General features: G+C 35.4%; 1 protein-coding gene across 6 annotated transcripts in view; it reads left to right on the top strand.

Moving 5' to 3' along the window:
- The first annotated feature begins 843 nt into the window (after window positions 1-843).
- The window catches only part of LOC101900306 (potassium voltage-gated channel protein Shab), a 270640-nt gene continuing 260095 nt past the window's right edge, over window positions 844-11388 (top strand). For 5 of the 6 annotated variants that reach the window (XM_059131692.1, XM_059131690.1, XM_059131689.1 and 2 more), the window contains exon 1: window positions 844-1559. The gene's annotated coding sequence lies outside the window, so the exon portion shown is untranslated. The remainder of the gene's footprint in view (window positions 1560-11388) is intronic. The other variant, XM_059131687.1, reaches the window with a different exon arrangement.

The following is an 11388-nucleotide window of genomic DNA, read 5'->3' as shown; positions in this document are numbered from 1 at the left end:
AAGACAAAATACGTCATTAATCCTGTGCAATTCGTGAAAACTATGAAATGTGTTTTCGATGCCGAACTAAGTCTATAATTCAGATATATGATGAGATCATAGAGAGGAATTATTGGTCTGCGGCAATTTCATGCGAAAGATCAGGTAAAAACTCCAGGATCCAAAAAAATATATATTTGAATATTTTGTCTGTCCCCTCTTATAAAAGGAGGGAGCGTAAGGGCCAAAAAGAAGTCAATACATTCAATTTGCTTCGCATAATTTTGCATCGCATATATACCGCTTGTGAACGAATCGAAAACCCCGCCACTGGACTCGGAAAATTCTTGGAAAATTGTCTGTGAGAGAAATAGTATTTTACTAATAGTGTACAATCAGGTAGAACGAAAACAAATGAGCCAAGTTGTAATAAAAATAAATGCAAAAAGAGCAGAGGAAAATCAAGAGAATGATAATAGCACAATGTTTGCTGTTATAACCGACAAAGCTTTCCACAAAAACAGCAACAACAAACACATGTGAATTGTCACACAGCGGTTAGCCGACTAGCAATAACAAAGAACGCCCAAGAGACGGCGGTATTAAAGAGCGACGGAGAGAGTAAGCAAGAGAACAGACAAATGCATGTGGTCGAGAGAAAAACTTAACGGAAAAGTAAATCCAAAAGAACGAAAGGAACTTTGTTTTTGTTACGTCCTAATGGAAAACCCAAAGCTTGCTACTCTCTGCACGCCATACATGTGTGCGAGGGGCGATGAGAGAGTGCGAGAGAGCCTTTTGACTTAGAGTGGAAAATGACAAAGTTTTAATTGGAAAATCTTTTCACTTTTCAGTGGAGTAACGGCCACGGCTGAAATCGGACGTATTGACTCGAAACACAAGTGCGTGCGCGTTCTATGCGCCCAAAATTAAAGGTAGTTTATTTTTTGGCATTACCTTGAAACTGGGTGAAAATATATACTAAGTGGCAAGTGAAAAAAGATAATATAAAGTGAAAATTCTTACAATTCCTCTGTATTTTTCAAGAAAATTTAGCAACAACAGCAACCACAACAAATTGAAAAGTGTTAAAACAAAAAGAATATCTGGAAAATCTATTAAAAGTTAATTCATAAAAAAAATATTGAGAAAAAATTGTATCCAAAACCAATCAGTGATAGTTGCCTTGATTATGAATGCTGCTTCATAGTATCGAGTTTAAATACATCCACCCATCCATATATGATTGGATTTAAGTGTGTGCATGTGTAAATATTGCCAATGAAAAATATTCAATATTTTGAAAAAATAATAATATCCAAATAATACTAAATTCAATAGAATACCCATCAATAGAAGCGTGAAAGTGAAAAATCGTACAAAAGTGTAGTGTAGTGAAGTGAGTTAGTGTGTACACAAAAAAGGCCAATACCGAAAAATGTGTAATACATTTCCAGGCGCAACGATTCAAATCGCAAGTGTATTAAATGTGTATATTCTACGCTAAAAACAACAACAACAAAACGTCACAATAAGAACAACAACAAAAGTAGAAGCAGCAAGGAATTGTTAGTGGAAATGTAAATATTGAAAAACATACTTTGTAATTATCTTCTTGAATATTTTATCGAATCAATAATTTCTCAAATGTCTGCATTCAAATTCACCGAAGAAGGGAGAGAAAAAAGTTTGAAATTATAACAATAACAACAACAACAACAACGAAAAAATCAATCAATATTATTAGGCCTAAGATAATTCGTAGTCTGTCTCGATTCTACTCGATTCGGTTTTACAGGACCACCACTCTTTTCTCCATTCTACTCCATGTTTTTGTGTGGAATGTTGGTGTACCCCCGGTCGGTCCCAAACACCCACTCACATGATGATAACAACGCAAAATGACAAACACTAGGGCGAAAGCATTAAAGGGAAAACCAACAGAAAATTGTGGGACAATAACAATAAAAACAACAACAACAGTGGTGTCGACATCGAATACCAGCATATGAAACAAAACGAAGGAAAATCCACCCTCAAGTCATGTTTTGGTCACAATTTCCAAAGCATCCCGTCTTGTCTACTCTACAAACTTAACAGACAGGCAGCCAGCCTGCACCACCATTGAGCGAGCATAAAGAGGTATCGCCATACACGAAAAAGGGAAAAACTGTTATAACTCGAAAAACTTCGCTTCGTGATGGTCTAAACGTGAGTGAACATGCTCAACAAATCCCCATGAAAGGAAATAAGAAAAATATGTACAAAGTTTTTACAACGAAAAAAGGGAAATGGAGAAAACGAAGGAATTTGTGAAGCTCACTTCGTTGTTGTCACTGTCGTCGTCGTCGTCATCGTGGTTGTACTGGTTTTGGCTTCGTGGTGAATGAAATGTCGCATACACACACACACACTCATACACATGGACTGTAATCAAAAAAATAGAAAAGTATTACCAAAACATTCTCTATTTTTCTTTAATAACTCAAATCCAAATGTAAGGTCTAGCTGGCTGGAGTAGTGCCTCCATTGTCCCATCAGCCGAAAGACTTGAAAAATAGATTAGATTGTTGAGATACAAGAGACCAACATCTATAATGAGGTGGAGAGGATTGTTGTCGTTTGTTAAATTGCTGGTGGTAAATACGAGTATCTGCATGTGTGTGTGTATGTATCCTCTTATCCTTTTAAGAACATAACCACGTTTTTTTTTCTCTATATTTCCCTTTGTTTGCTCCGCTGTGGCTCAGTTTCTAATGCGCGACAAGTTTCCTTTAGTTTGGTGCCACTGCTGCAGCAGAGTAAATTAGACACACTCGCTTAGGATGGAAAGGTTGGCTGGTTGGTTGGTTGGTATGTTGTAGGCATAATGTGGCCACTTATTTTTATGGCGACAGTAACAATGGTGATGTAGGCAACCCCAAAAAGGGAAGCACTCAGCCGTAAAGAACTATTACTAGGATGTGTTCTTGTGCGGATGTGCAAGATTCCCCTGTGGCTTGTTTTGTAGGAAACGCTCGACCCACAGCGGGGCTGTATACCATCACATAATTAAACATTAGCTTGGGTTAGTTATACGCGTCGAGGCAACAAATTCTTATTACAAAAAATCAGGGGTTTTAGAAAGTTGAGAATAGCGGCATAGGCTAGACTGGACTGAAGAGTCACAAAAACAGTCACGGCTTTGAAAAAGGATATTTATAATTATTTTTTATGCAAAACTATTTGCAGACGTGTTTTAATGTGTAATTATTTAAATTTTTGATTCCTACTGCCTTATTGGGCTATATCCAAAAGCACGCCTATGCTGACATTTTTTTTGCAACAAGCTTTCCCGTCACTGGAAACTATGTTTAGTTGAAGTCAAGGTATTACCAAGGACATGGAAATATAATGATATGTCAGTTGGATTCACCTAATATTGCTTTAAAATTATATGTTTGATGTTAACATAGCTCTGCAATGAGCATTTCACATATTTATCGGAATTTTTTCTCATATTTTGTTTCAAGTAGTCTTTACGTTTTTATGTATATGCCATTACTTTTTCTTTCACCTGAAAGAAATTAAGGTTCATTTATTTATTTGAAATAAAAATAAAAAAAAATGATGTCCCATAAAACACTCATCATGACCCACCTCAATATACAGAGCACTATATGCAATTTACTTTTCTAAAATGTTTATGAACACTTCTAGCTTTATCTACAAATGAAAATTACTTTAATGCTGAGTGGTTAACTGCAAACAAAGTGGGTTATGAAATAAACCGCTTTATAAGGCCAAGCTGAATAGATCTTTTTTTAAAACCCTCCAATCGAAGAAGAAATTTACATTATGAAAACAGCCTCAAAGCAACACTGTTATATCTTAAAAAAGCAATATCTCTACCGATTTCAAAACTAGTTCAAATAAAGGAATCTAGGCCGCGATTCCAGTGAAAATGTTACAAACTTATCCAATTGCAGGTTAAATCGACAGAAAAGTCCCTGATAGGATCTTAGAAAAACTATCATACACTATAAATACTAATCCGCCGGCAAAGTCTTTCAGAAATGTGGGAAAGGACGGACAAAGCTTAATTCACATCAATTATTTAATTAATTGTTCGCAAATCAAAGTTCTTTCAAATATTAAGTAGTAAAGAATGCAAAGTGAGTTACAAATTCCATAAAATATATGTTGCGTGTTCCATAAGGGAAATCCAAGATTTCAAATCACCAGCTAGATTATTTTCTAGATTCAGTCTGAGACAGTTACCTTGCAATATAATGCTTAAATTTTCCCATTTATATGGATGATGTAGAGTGTCGAATTTTAAAAACATTTTTTCCTATCCTGCGTGCCACCAAAGCATTATAGTTATCATGTCCATTGCGAGTTCTGAATTTACCTTTTCGATTTCCAGAATGACGCACTGAAGGCGACATTTCCTGCGATTCTTAAACATGTATAATTTCTCTACAAGTAGTGTGGATATATGTTCGAAACACCAAAGCCGAAAACATCATATACCTGTATAAAACGTAGAAAATTATAAAACGTTATATACACCTAACATATTTTTATTGAAACTTCGCTGATCATAACTATCAAATCTGAACATGTAAAAAAAAACAGTAAGTTCGGCCGGATCGAACTTTGAATACCCTCCACCATTTCGAAGGAATTTGCGTATTCTCAAAAAATCCATAGAAAAATACTGAATACGAAGACCTGCATGTAAAATTTTCTGTCTGTCTGTGGTACCCATCCGGTGGATAACGTCGCTAAAATCGTCATAATACCGAATATAGGGTAAACCGCCATATGTGAATATACGAAGACATGGACCTGTATATGAAATTTTCTGTCATAGACTGTAGTACAAATTAGGAATTTAAAAAATGAAATTTTAAACAATTCCGGTGAACAATGTCGCTAAAATTATCAAGATATCCATTTTCAATACCAAACGTTGTGCAGACCTAACACTTATCTTAGTAAAGTTTTACCAACCTACTTTCTTTCGTTTGGAGGCTAGAGTGATATCCACAGACGGAAAGATGGACGGATGGGCATCGCTAAATCGACATAGAATTTTATGACGACCAAGAATATATATGTACTTTGTGGGGTCTAATATTTACATTTCGAGGTGAAACGAAGGGAATGAGAAACTTAATATATACAATATAATATATACTTAATATGATACAGGGTGAGATAAAAAAGTGCAACAAAGACAAACGCCATAATTTTTGCAGTTTTTAAGTTTTATAGAATAAAAGCAAAAAATGTCGGAAATAGCATCAAAATTTGTTCGAATCGGTTACCTTTGGTACGAATTATGCCCCTCAAACCGCCAATGAAACCAATACACGCTTTTCGAATGTTGCTCTGCGGTATTCTACCTATTCCCGACGAAGAGCTTGCTTTAGGTGATCGACACTTTGGCCTTTTTTAGTGCTAACCTTGCTCTCCAAAATACTCCAGACACAGTAGTCCAACGGATTGGTATCCGCATGTTTTGGTGGCCATTGTGCGCTAGAAATGAAGCGAGGAACCACATCTTGTAACCATTCTTGGATGGCGCGTTCTGAGTGTCCACCCTCCTGGCTTTAATACACCCTCCAGAATATTTTCGCTATAATATTCAGCATTTATTCTGATGCCACGGTCGATAATTAAGAGCAGAGAACGACCATCGGCGGCCCACACCATCACCATGGTCGGCGCATGAGTTCTGGTGGCCAAACCAAGGTGCACATTTTCAGGTGACCTCTTTAACAAATAAACACGATCATTTTGTTTCTTTAAAAACTGCTAGACAACGAATGTTTTCTCAGCAGAGAAAACCAAATTCGGCAGTTCACCACTTTCGACCAAGCGAAGCAACTCTTTAGCTCTTTTGAGTCTATTTTCTTTCTGTTGCGGTGTAAGTTCTTGCACTTTCTGGAATTTCAATGGCTTTACTCCGAGCTCATTTTTTCATGGCCATTTTTCGGCCACTACGTCGCTGGTTTCGGTCAAGTCGTTTCTTTACTTTTCGAACCATTTCTGCTGATTTTGCTGTTTTCTTCCGTTCATTTCCTTGACGTCGGGCTATGCTACCAGCATCACATTTAAATGCTTGAGTGCTCTAACGATCGCCACTTGTGGTTTTTCAGCCAAATATAAAGAAATCACACTTTTACGCTTGAATTCCCTCACGAATAACTTTTTTTCTCCTTTTGTACGCTTGTAAACAATATTATGAGGTGTCACTGGAATAATTTTGGCAGCTGTCGGACGAGTGTCTTAGAAATGACAGCAGTCTGAAGTTGGTTGCAGTTTTTTCATCTCACCCTGTACAAATGTCATATACGTAACAATTTCTGACAGGCTATCAATGCTTATATTTGCCTTTTAACAGGGCCTCAATTCTTTTTTTTTAAGACAATGTGAATTGAAAATATTTAGAAAGGGAATACAATCATTTCATATTTTTATAGAACTCTTGTTCCAGCCCAAAGCTGTAATCCGGTTGTGAACGAACAAGTTGTGCCTCCAAAATTAGGAATTTGTGTCGTAATGCAAACGAGGCTTTATTATTTATATTATTATTATTATTTATTATTTATTATTTATATATATATACTCAGCCGATTTCACATATTTGATGCACCCAAAGCGAGAGAGACAAAATCTGGCACCAGAAAAAATTGCCAAATTATATTAAAATCAGTTGAGGTTTGGATATAGCTAACATATATATTTCGGCCGATTTCATACATGTTATGCACCAACCATGATATATATGACCGATACCAATGAAATTCAAAATGTGTGGCGGAATTTGGTTACAATAATAAATGTGACAAATTAATTGGAAATTAGTTAAGATTTGGATATAGCTCCCATATATATATTATCGGCCGATTTCACATATTTGACGCACCAATTTCAATGAAATATGAAAGGTGTGGCGGAATTTGGTGCAAAAGTATTTTTTTTTAAATTATATTTAAACCGGATCAGATTGGGATATCATTTTAATAAGAACCATTGATCCACAACGCCTTAGGCTAACACTAAAAAACAACACAACAATTGATTTGAAATACGCTTATTACGGCGAAGTATGTTGCTGTCTCGAATTCACTAATTGCAATAGAAATGCCACTCAACTTCAAAAGATTGCAGTTTACTGCACGCTTGGTATTTGCTATGAAATAAATAAATCCAAAGGACAAACCCTTCGTGTATGTATGTCATGTTACTGCTTTTCTAATCGTTTTGGTTATTTACGCATTAAAGTAGTGCAATAATTTTTTTTTAATATTTAAATTTGTTTTTTTTTTTAACCAACATATATTCGTAAATAAAATTTTGCATGCATATAAAATCAAAAGGGGTAGCGAAGCGCACCGGGTTCAGCTAGTTCATTATATAATTGTATAATTGCAATCTAAAATTAGTCAATTAGTCTGGCTAGATAGGTCCTTATAGTCTCGATAAAACGGTATTCCCGATATTTAGAATTTTTATTGCCATAGCCGCATTTTTCGAAGAAATCACTTGGGCATAAATTTAGGCCTATGTTATCGAAACTCCCCTTGTAGCGATACGGGTGGTATGATAATTTCAATCGGACTTTCCGATAGAATTGCTAGGAATTAAATATATTTTATTATTATTCCCTCGGAGAGAGATAAAAATGCCATGGACAAGGGATTCACATGACTGGTTATAAGTAAGACATGATGTTTGCCTACAATTAGAATGGAATTATAGACCGTCGTTGGGTTTACAAAATTAAGACGAATTCTGACGGATCTATCAACTACAACAAAGCTCGTCTAGTGGCAATGGGCTTTACTCTTATTTTGATTATTATAACCACATTTTTCGCTGGAGTGGTCTGGAATTTAATATAAGAAGTTGTCAATAGGTATCAATTCCTCTGGCTGATAATTGTTTATATAGCTCCACGTTTACATTCCACAATATTCAATATTTTATTGATTTCACTCAGATTTGTCAATAGATGTGTCCATATTAGATAGCAGTCCATATACAACGGAATCCCCCGATATTTGTTATTTGATAATGTTAGCTTGATTTTTAATTGCTCAAAGTCTCAAACTAACGAGATTCTTTTCCTAATGTACTTGGGGTCTGCTTAATAATTATTTAAAATACCCACTTTTCCGCATATGAATAATTTCATGCATGTTGGTGTTTGTAACTTACACGTACATGTGTGTTTATGTCTGAAAGTGTAATGAGTGGTAAACACACCCAAGACTCTCATACATCTTCAAATAATTACACGTGTGCCCGTTTCCATAACAAAGACATTTCAATTCTGCAGAATGGGTGGGGAAATTTCATTTTTTAACCCAGTTAAATAAAAAATTAATTTAAATTACTCTTAAATGGCAGCGTCGATTATTCTCTGCATAAATTTGCTTAATTTGTACGAACTGAACTGCTTAATATCTCCAGATATGATATGAAATGTAAAGTAGAGATAAAATCAACCCCTTAAAAGTTCATGAACACACATACTTATATTTAAATATACGTAACATTTCGCATACATGTCATTGGGCTTATATGTTTACCTTTGATGCTTCATCGAAGTAATTAAATTTGATTGCCACAAATATAGAAAATATGTGTGTAAATGTATATATTTTATAAAATGTACACAAAAAAATTAAATGACTCCAATTAATAATTTTCACATTTTTTTAAGAAAATTAATACAGGGTGAGATAAAAAAACTGCAACAAAGTCAAAAGCCATAATTTTTTATTTATTTTTTAAATTTATTGAATGAAAGCAAAAAGTGTTTGGAATAAGTTTAGATTTGTTCGAATTGGTCACCTTTGGCACGAATTATGGCCTTCAAACGGTCAATGAAACCGTCACATGCTGCCCGAATGTTGCTCTGCGGTATGTTGGCCCATTCCCGGCGAAGCGTTTGCTTGAGGTGATCGACACTTTGTTTTTTTTTTCGTGCCAATATTGCTTTCCAAAATACTCCAGACACAATAGTCCAACGGATTGGTATCCGAAGATTTTAATGGCCATTGTTCCCTGGAAATGAAGCGAGGAACCTCATTTTCTAACCATTTTCGGGTGGCGCGTGCGATGGTGCTGAGTCCTGTTGGAATGTCCACTGACTGCAGCCAAAATGTTTGCGTGACCAATATTTTCGCAATAATATTCGGCATTCATGCGACGGTCGATTAATAAAAGCGGAGAGCGACCATGGACTGTTATGGCGGCCAACACCATCACCATGGCAGGCACTTGAGTTCTGGTGGCCAACCGAAGGTGCACTTTTCCAGCTGACCTCTTTGGCAAGTAAACACGATAATTTTGTTTGTTTACAAACTGCTGGACAACGAATATTTTCTCATCGGAGAAAACCAAATTCGGCAGTTCACCACTTTCGGCCTAGTGAAGCAACTCTTTAGTTCTTTTTATTCTATTTTCTTTCTGTTGCGATGTAAAATCTAGCAATTTTTTGAATTTCAATGTCTTTACCCCGAGCTCATTTTTCAATATTTGCCGAATGGAATATTGCGATATGTTCAGCTCACTAGCTGCGGGTTTCGATCAAGTCGCTTCTTTACTTTTCGAACCATTTCTGCTGATGTTGCTGTTTTCTTCCGTCCACTTCCTTGACGCCGGGCTACGCTACCAGTATCACGGTAACGAGCGATGGTACGAGACACAAACGATTTATTCACATTTAAATGCCGGAGTGCTCTAACGATAGCCACTTGTGGTTTTCCAGCCAAATATAAAGAAATCACACTATGGAAGATTTTCACCAAAATATTTTTGTACGCTTGTAAACAATATGAACTGTCACTAGAATAATTTTAACAGCTGATGGACGACTGGCTTATAAATGACAGCAGTCTGAATTTGGAATACCACCCAGAAACTGACAACATACAACATTGGACCAATTTTTAATTTGACATTTCTGGAGTTCAGTATTTCATTTTCATATAAATTTTCTTTTTGATTTTCGATATTTCAGTGGTTTTTGGTCCCAATTTTCGAACATATCAACGACAATTTGACATTTTGGGTTTTCAGTCGGTAGATTATCTTCTGTCGAAACACAATTTGGAGATTTAAGGGTTAGCTGGTTTGGCCATAAATCGAGATTACAAATGGTATAAAAAGCATTGCCGAAATTATCATTGTTTTTGCATGTTTTACAATATTCAATGTCATTTTGGTCCCATGCCCTAATCGGTCTAATTATGTTGCAAGAATATTTAGTGTGCAACAAATTAGCTTATTTCTTGTTTTCACCCCTCGATTTGTCACAAAACTAAAAACCTTTAAAAATACTAATTTTTCAATTCTGTCGTGACTTAGTTGCTCTATTGGTTGGGGGTAAAACAAAAGCCCGATAATTGATAGAAATGTAAATAAACGTGGTAGAAATGTAAATAAATGACCAATAATGCATTACACGCGCTAGGCGCATTTTTAGGCGGTACAAATAGGAAATTAATGTTGAAATTAAGACTTGAGTTCATTTTTGTACCCTCCACCATACATAGTATGGAGGGTATATTAAGTTCGTCATCATCGAAATAATAATTTTAGACCCAACAAAGTATATATATTCTTGATCAGCGTCTAAGATTATTTAATTATTTCTAAGACGATTTAGCCCTGTCCGTCAGTCCGTCTGTTCATCTCTTATAACTACGGCACAGTCAAAACGAATAAAGATATTAAGCTAAAGTTTTTCACAGATCTGATTTTTATCTGCAGTCGGGTCATGTTCGAAGATGGGCTATATCGGTCCACGATATCGTATAGTTCCCATACATAGGCAACTTCCGATATTCGGTATTTTTAAGATTACGGAAATTTTTAAGGATTTTATTTTTTTTACTGCTTTTACATGTTTTAGTTCAAGTTTTTATTAAAAATTCTGTGAAAATGCCAATTGAAAAATCTAAAAAAATACTAGTTTTGGACGATCGAGTAGGCGCTACATTAAACTGAAGTCGACAGGAAGACATATAAATTGGAATTGATTCGATTTCATATTTTATCTGCTCCAAATCTGAAAATTCTGAGAAAAATGTTGGAGTTTTGATGCATGCGGATAAATTTATTCATTTTTCTAAATTTTAAAATATAGAATTACATCCTAGACTTTAAAAATATAAAGGAGGGATGGCACCATTGACCTCTAAATCTTCAAAATGTCGAAAATCCATAGATACCGAATGAGTCCCCTAAGTATTACATTTTGTTTTCTTTTGACAATTAAACCGGAAACCTTTAAGATACCGAAATCAAGATGCAGGCAGCTGTCAAAATTTCCAGTTTAACTCATTTGGTTTTGAAAATGAGGCAAAACTCTTAAAAAAACAGCCGGGCCGAATTTTAAATACC

Source organism: Musca domestica, unplaced genomic scaffold (genome assembly GCF_030504385.1).
Source record: "Musca domestica strain aabys unplaced genomic scaffold, Musca_domestica.polishedcontigs.V.1.1 9, whole genome shotgun sequence".
In the NCBI taxonomy this organism is placed as follows: Eukaryota; Metazoa; Arthropoda; class Insecta; order Diptera; family Muscidae; genus Musca; species Musca domestica.
The sequence above is the reverse complement of the archived record's forward strand: the minus strand, read 5'-3'. Positions and strand labels throughout refer to the sequence as shown.